The 7,331-nt window shown below is 36.1% G+C and overlaps 2 long non-coding RNA genes across 2 annotated transcripts; one reads left to right on the top strand and one right to left on the bottom strand.

Moving 5' to 3' along the window:
* The first annotated feature begins 668 nt into the window (after nucleotides 1–668).
* Nucleotides 669–1,451, top strand: LOC113342281. The gene is made up of 3 exons (XR_003356543.1): nucleotides 669–831; nucleotides 954–999; nucleotides 1,314–1,451. It is a non-coding gene; the product is annotated as an uncharacterized LOC113342281 (long non-coding RNA).
* A 5,142-nt stretch (nucleotides 1,452–6,593) lies between these two features.
* Nucleotides 6,594–6,961, bottom strand: LOC113342300. The gene is made up of 2 exons (XR_003356585.1): nucleotides 6,826–6,961; nucleotides 6,594–6,747 (listed from the first exon to the last, which is right to left on the bottom strand). It is a non-coding gene; the product is annotated as an uncharacterized LOC113342300 (long non-coding RNA).
* Nucleotides 6,962–7,331: the final 370 nt, after the last annotated feature.

Genomic DNA, 7,331 nt, shown 5'->3' with positions numbered 1-7,331 from the left:
TGTCGCAGGGCTTTGTCCCGTCGCGAGGCATTTTTGATTTCGTGTGACTCAGCTCCGCTTCGTCTCGTCGTTTAGGATTTTTAATTTAGCGTGAATCGGCTTCGCCTCGCTCCGTCCCGATTCATTTTTGATTGTCGTGCGGCTTTGCCTCGCCTCTTAACGACGCATTAAATTTTGATTTGGTGTGGCTCGGCTTCGCCTCGCCCGTTACGACACATTTTTGATTTGGTGTGGCTCGACGTCGCCTTGCCATGTCGCTTTTAATTTTTCATTTGGTGTCACGCGGCTTCGCCTTGGCCCTTCTTGATGCAGTTTTAATCAAAACTGGAAAACATTACACTAAAGATCAAACTGTACTAAAAACTTGTTTGTTTGTAGCTGACTCGGCGTCTGGGTCTGAGTCAACCCCTGACTCGGGCCAAGTCAGCAGTTAGACTGTTTGGTTTCCATTTATCGTCACCTCTGACTTGCGATCTGACTCGCTACCAACCTCTGACTCGGACCCTATGGACTCAGGTGCGAAATTACCCCTGACTCAATCGCCCAAACCCCTGACTCATAAGAATATACGAAAATATCCTCGATTCGTTAAATCACATATTTCATTTCCTTTCTCTTTTCCTCGTTTCTTCTGTCCAGGTTTTTCCATCGAGAGCAGAAATGGATTTCCATCGAGAGGAGAGATGGAAGATGGGAAAAACCCTAGATCTGATGTCTCGTTCATCCCTCTCTCAACAAATCTACTAATATCATCATCTCCTTCATCAGTCTCAACTAATCTTTCCATTCTTTCAAGTCATCAGCTTGTTTTAAAAGAGTCATCAACATCAGGTATAATTTCAACATCCATAATTCTTCGTCCATATGTTTTGTATCATTTTCATATGGGTTTTGATGATTTTGGAAGATGGGTTTTTTATATATTCTGATTTGAATTCTTAATTGGCTTCAAGGGGGAAGGAAATGAGGAAGAGGGACTAAGATTAGAGTTTTGTGAAGGTATAATAATTTCCTTCCATGTTGTTCTTTTAGAGCCAGGGGTTTCCTATGCACATACTCACTGGATTACTTTGTTCTTCTAGGATGGTTTGCTTTGCTGGTTGAGTATTTGATGGATGTTTTTGTAGCTTTTAAAAGGTGTTTGTGAAAATTCCAAGGAGAGAAGTATGATCATTAACCATGATAGCATATGGATTTTCAATTATAGATTCCATGTACTGTTATTAGCCTGTTTTTAGTTGATGTGGATGCCTTTGATTAATAATCAATCTGTTGTGAAACAATCACTCTTGAGCATTCTTTGCATGAACCAGTTTGCAAAAACAAAGAAGGTCCGGAGGAGACATTACCCAACTCCTGAAGCATAACATGTAAAATTAAAGGCTAACGCGCTTCGTACTTTTTAGTACAAACACTGAACACGGAAAAATACAGGCAAGATCTTCTTGTTCTTTCCTATTTATAATTAGCAGCTCATCAGAGTGACTTTTCCTTTTGTTGATATGGGTACTGTAGGGACAATGTTTTTAATTACTCTTTTTAATCAGACACTATTTTATGGCCATGTTCTTCCCCTTTGTAAGGTAGTTGACACTTGACATGGGTCTTTCCTTTGAGAGGAAATCAATCTTCTTATAAAAAAATGTTTTAAACAAAGAAAATGTGCAACTACCAATTGCTAATGCTAGCTAATCAAGAGTTGAAAACAGTGCTATGGGAAACCGGAAATACTGTAAATTGTACAAACCTGTGCCTCCATTTTGATTCACATTACGCACGTTAGAAACTTGGAATATTTTAACATTCAAGGAATCCTTTCTAACTATACGGTATGTTAACATTATCGATTTATTTTTTGTTTATCTTTCTATGAAAGTATTATTACGTAGTAGAATACTCTTTTTTTTGTTTAACATTCAAGTATTTTTTGTTTAACATTCAAGTTGAATAAGTTACTAGTCTTAAAAGTTGAACAAGACTTCTTTCTATATTTCTATGAAAGTATTATTACGTAGTAGAATATTCTTTTCTTGTGTTCCTTCGTGTGTGACTCGTCGTACTAATATAAATATGTTTTCAGGAGCTATATTGTTGCCAAGTAGTTCATCAACAAATGTTACCAAACTTCTCCCTTGAATAATGTTTGAGAGTTACAGACTACATATTGTTGCTATGAAAAGAGGTGGATTGGCAATTGTTCCCGGCTCCCTTTTGCCTATTAATGTAAAATTTGTGTGCATCAAATGGACATGGTTCTTTGGCATCTATGTACAATGTTGTTCGGTGTATGTCAGGAGGTGTGTCAGGAGGGTCTGGAGGATCAAAGTTGTTTATTGGAGGTATTCTAGTATTTGTGAGTGATTGATTATAGTGTAAATCCTCCTCAAATGATATTTTTTTGTTTAGTTAACTCAATTTTTAGTATTGCTTGTAGGTCTTTCTTATAATACCAATGACCAGCAACTTAAGGAAGCATTCAACAGTTTTGGTGAAGTTACCGACCGACGGGTTTATTCTTTTTACATCTTGTTCATTGGTTGCAATGGTTTTGTCTATTATTGTTTCTAAGAGCACCGAGCTTTTCTTAGGATATTGGGGATTATATAGTTTGCCTGCTCTTTTAGCACAAGAAAGTAATCAAGTAAAATTGAATTTTGTATGCACCATTGCATTGTGAGATCCTGAGATTTAAATGTAAAATATTGCTGAAATAAGGAAAATTACACTCGTGTTTTCTTACATAAAATGTTCAATACTTATTGGATCAATTAATGTACAATTATCACAGAAAGAAACTGGGAGGTCAGAGGGGCTTTGGATTTGTCAGCCACACTTCTGAAAAAAATGCTAGTTGAGGTCTAACTTCTTTACGGTCATGTATAAATGCTAGTCGAGGGGAATTGAATTAGTACATCTGCAGTGATTCAATTAGTTATGCCAGTGATCTTGGTGGAAGGACTAGTGTAAGCTATGCCAATGAGAGACCTTCCAAACCGGTGGGAATTTTGAGGGGTCTTATTGATTACTCGCAGTTTTCCCCTTATAACAATCCCATTATGTACAAATTACAATTCAACTTCTAATGAACATATTATTATTGGTGAATAAACGTCATGTATGTATGTATTTGTTTATAGTTCAAGATTGTAAATGAAGTGAGCAAAGAAAATGATGCAAAGTTAGCCCATTCTGTACAAGGGCATTTTCTGTCCAAAAAAATCCAGTCAGTTGAGTCAGGTCTGACTCACAAAACAAACATATTTTTTGACTCAAACCTTAGTAAGTCAGATTCAGATGAGTCAGGTGATTTCATTCAGATCCAGACGACTCAGATGAGTTAGCTGCAAACAAACAAGGTGTAAGAAAACATCTACATAGTTTCCCTCTTTATGTATATCTTTTGTAGGTTCTAGGAACGAACCCGTGCTACACGTCGTGTAATTATTAGGTCTTGCCTTGCATGTGAATGTTAGTTTACTTTTTTTTCTTCTACTATTGGATTTTTACAACTGGGAACCTATGAAATTTTATGAAAAGTATCTATAAAGAACAAAAACTACACATCTATGAAAGTTTAGAGGTGTCCATACATTTGTAGCTTCCTATAATACACAACGCGCCGCATTATAGAGGAACAAAAAAAACGGAAAATGGGTCATTTGTCCAAATTTTTTAAATCACGATTCAAATGAACGAGTAAAAAATAGTTTGGGTGAAATGGCCAAAAAAAGAATAGCAAGGATGAAACTGGATTCATCCTAGCTAAAATTTAAAAAATAGCAAGGATGAAACTGGATACATCCTGTGTAAATTAAAAATAAGAAAAAATATTTGAAAATGGGCACGATGAAACTGGTTACATTCTGCCTATTTTTACATTTTTGTCCATTTAAACAGTATCAAAATCTAACTGTCCATTTCACCCAGAAATTGTTGATTTTGGTATATTTAACCAATTTTGTACAAAAAAAATTAGTGCCAGTGAAAGATCATGGATAATTATATATGTTTGGTTCGACAAAAGAAGCAATGACAGACTACTTCTGAAAATACACACAAATACAAAACTTTAGAAGTCTTGTACCGTGAACAGAAAGTTTTAACTATTTATTATTAACCAACATGGACTAATCATTGTAGACATCCCAATTTTGCAGGGTCACTAAAGTATTGCCGCAAATCGTATCCGAAATGGTCATAGGCGCCAAGATTCTACAAGCCCAAAATGATTAGTCACGAGTTTGACACCTAATGGTAAAAGTCCAAATTAAAGAATGATTTTTCAGGGGACCATCGTTTTTTTGAGGGGATCATGGTTTTATTAGGCCACCTTCCCTATAGTGATAAGGGGTGCCCTAAAACGTTGAAATGACTAACCTACCCTTAACCTAATTTAATTTAAAACCAACCTAATAACCACATATATATATATATAACCACCTCCTCCCACCACCACCGCCCACCACCCCCGATTACCACCACCGCCCACCACCGCCGATTATCACCACCACCAACCACCGATTACCACCATCACCACCACCGCCCACCACCGCCGATTACCACCACCTCCGATTATCACCATCACCAACCACCGATTACCACCACCACCTCCTCCCACCACCACCACCACCGCCTATTTAAGAAATGTAACAACATCAATGCAATCACAATTAAGTTCTGTTACATGATAATTTTATCGAGTATAAAAGACGCCAGCCGCAGCCTAATTCTGCCATGGGACCACTCCGGAGGTATTTTCCAACAAACCTTTCACTTTAGTTTGATTTTGATTGCTTCAATCGAATAAAAATCATCAAAATAGGGTTTTAATAGGAGTTACAGAGCCATGTTCGGTTAGGCCGATTTTCCAAAAAAACCTACATTACTAACCGAACTTCTTGAAAATGAAGAACACGAAGAACAGTTCGGTTCTATTGGATTTAAAACTAAGTCACCGAACTCTCTGTTCGGTTGTTTCACAAAAAAATTTAAAACTACAAAGTAACTGAACTCCACCCTTAGAACCGAAAAACAAACAAATCCAATCTAACCGAACTGTGTTGTTGTGGCCACTATGTTGAGTTCTAAAATAACCGAACTTAGCCAATAGAGTTCGGTTTTTTCGCAAAAAAATTTAAAACTAAAAAGTAACCGAACTTAGCCAATAGACGCTGAAACTTCACATATTTTTTGTTTGTTAAGTTCGGTAGCTTCACAATTTTATCGCAGAAACCGAACTCAAAGTTCGGTTGGTTAGCTGTTAGGTTCAAGTTTGCGAAAGAACCGAACTTTGTAAACTTATATACTCTTATATTACGTAAAGTTCGGTTAGATCAAAAGTGCATGCAGTTTGCGAACCAACCGAACTTTGTACACCAAAGTTCGGTTAGTTGAGAAGCGACCGAACATAACGCTGTAAATCCTAGAAATTCTATTATTAGAGAGTTCGGTAACCTGCGTGTTTGGAACAAGTAACCGAACTACACTTTCAGATGAGTTCGGTTACTTATTCATCTCACGGGGCAACCGAACTACAGCTTCAGATGAGTTCGATTACTTGTTCTTCATATAAAGTAACCGAACTACAGCTTCAGATGAGTTCGGTTACTTGTTCTTCATATAAAGTAATCGAACTGTTCAAAATCCAATTCAAATCCGGATCATTTTGAAGATTAACAAATATTCTAGGAGAGGATGGAGATGAAGAATCAAATGAGTTTTCATCATTTGAATACTCAAACTTAGTGAATTGGAAAAAAAATCTATTTTCCATGTTTTTCTCCTTCATCTTCCCTAACTCTACTCTCTCAATAATTTTACTCAACTAATAATAAACCCATCTTTTAATTTAATCTCACTAATTGTTTTTAACTAAGTCATTCACTAATCATAATCTAAAATTAATTAAGAGGGTAGATTAGGTATTAAATAAATAACTAGATATGGGGTGACCTAGAATTATTTCTAATACCTTTACCCAAAATAAAATCATGGTCCCAAAAAAACCATGGTCCCAAAAAATCGTTCAAATTAAATGGCATAGCTACACAAGACCATTTCACACCACCAAACCATAGTTATGCAACGTTCGGCCAGTAGTGGACTTAAACTAATTCATAAGAAATCCACCATGTTTAAAGAACCCAATGTCCACTAAGTACTCAAGTTTGGTACCTTGTACGTGAGTGGCAGCAAGTCCATATGCGCCCACTAGTCCATTCGTTTCCTATACCAAAATTAGACTGTCCACCCGACTATAAAATGAGTACAAAATGTCGACATCATTTCTAGCTTTGCTTTCAAGTCTTTCCATCTAACTACAATCCTAGACTTAAATGAAATATTTTTAATTGTGGTAATAATATTGAATAATAATTAAAATATGAGAATAATATTTTTCAAAATGGGAAATGATATTTAGGTTTTTGTTCTGGACTGTTCGATTTTAGTCATTTAATCCGAGGGTCGAAATTGATGGAGAAACACTATAAATATCTAGCTAAGTCGTGAGTTTAGGAGGAGAAGGGGGAGAAAGATCAAGAGAAAAGCTATGAGGGAAGGAGAAAAATTATAGGAAGAAGTCATTTGGAAGGTATTCAGTACAATTTGCTGCAACGTTGTTGGATTTCTTCTATTAAGCTAAGTAACATAATAATCATCTACTCGTGAAAACAGGTTAGAGCTATTATTGAATCCATTGTACTGTATGCACCGAATGTTGGAAATTTCTGTATACATAAACACATCCTTCAATCAACAGAAACATAAACATCTTGCCAGAGATTAAAATCATGAATTGAAACAAGTAAAGAATAAGTAGCATACCTGATCAGAGAGCTTGATAAGTAAGTGGCAGAGGTATAAGAACCAAGAAGTATGTTTGAGCTATGGGATACTCGTAGCATGTTAGATGAGAAGAGGGACTCACCTCCTTTATATTAATCTCCAATCCTTACCCATTACGAGAATTTAGAGATAGAGAACAATCGCTTCAGATTCGCGAATAAATCTGAACAATTAAGAGTTTGATCTTAACTAGTTATCTTTATCCCTTACGATATGAATTTCCTATGCGACCAAATCTAGAGTTTTAAAGATGTGTGTTTAGTTTTGACCATATATAGAGTTTTATTCTTATATTCTCCCACTTGGTCAATACAAAACATTTAATTTTATGAAAACATCACTTGATCAAGTTTTGAAAATGGGTGGCCACCTTTTGTTTGAAAATCAATCGCATAGGTAACATATATAGATAACACTGTAATAACCTTCATCTAAATATAGCAGCACCACTAAGCTGGATCATGAAGAAAATGCATCCTATGAGA

The sequence above is a fragment of the Papaver somniferum genome, unplaced genomic scaffold, assembly GCF_003573695.1.
Source record: "Papaver somniferum cultivar HN1 unplaced genomic scaffold, ASM357369v1 unplaced-scaffold_35, whole genome shotgun sequence".
NCBI classification, from domain to species: Eukaryota; Viridiplantae; Streptophyta; class Magnoliopsida; order Ranunculales; family Papaveraceae; genus Papaver; species Papaver somniferum.
This window is presented reverse-complemented; position numbering and strand designations above follow the sequence as displayed.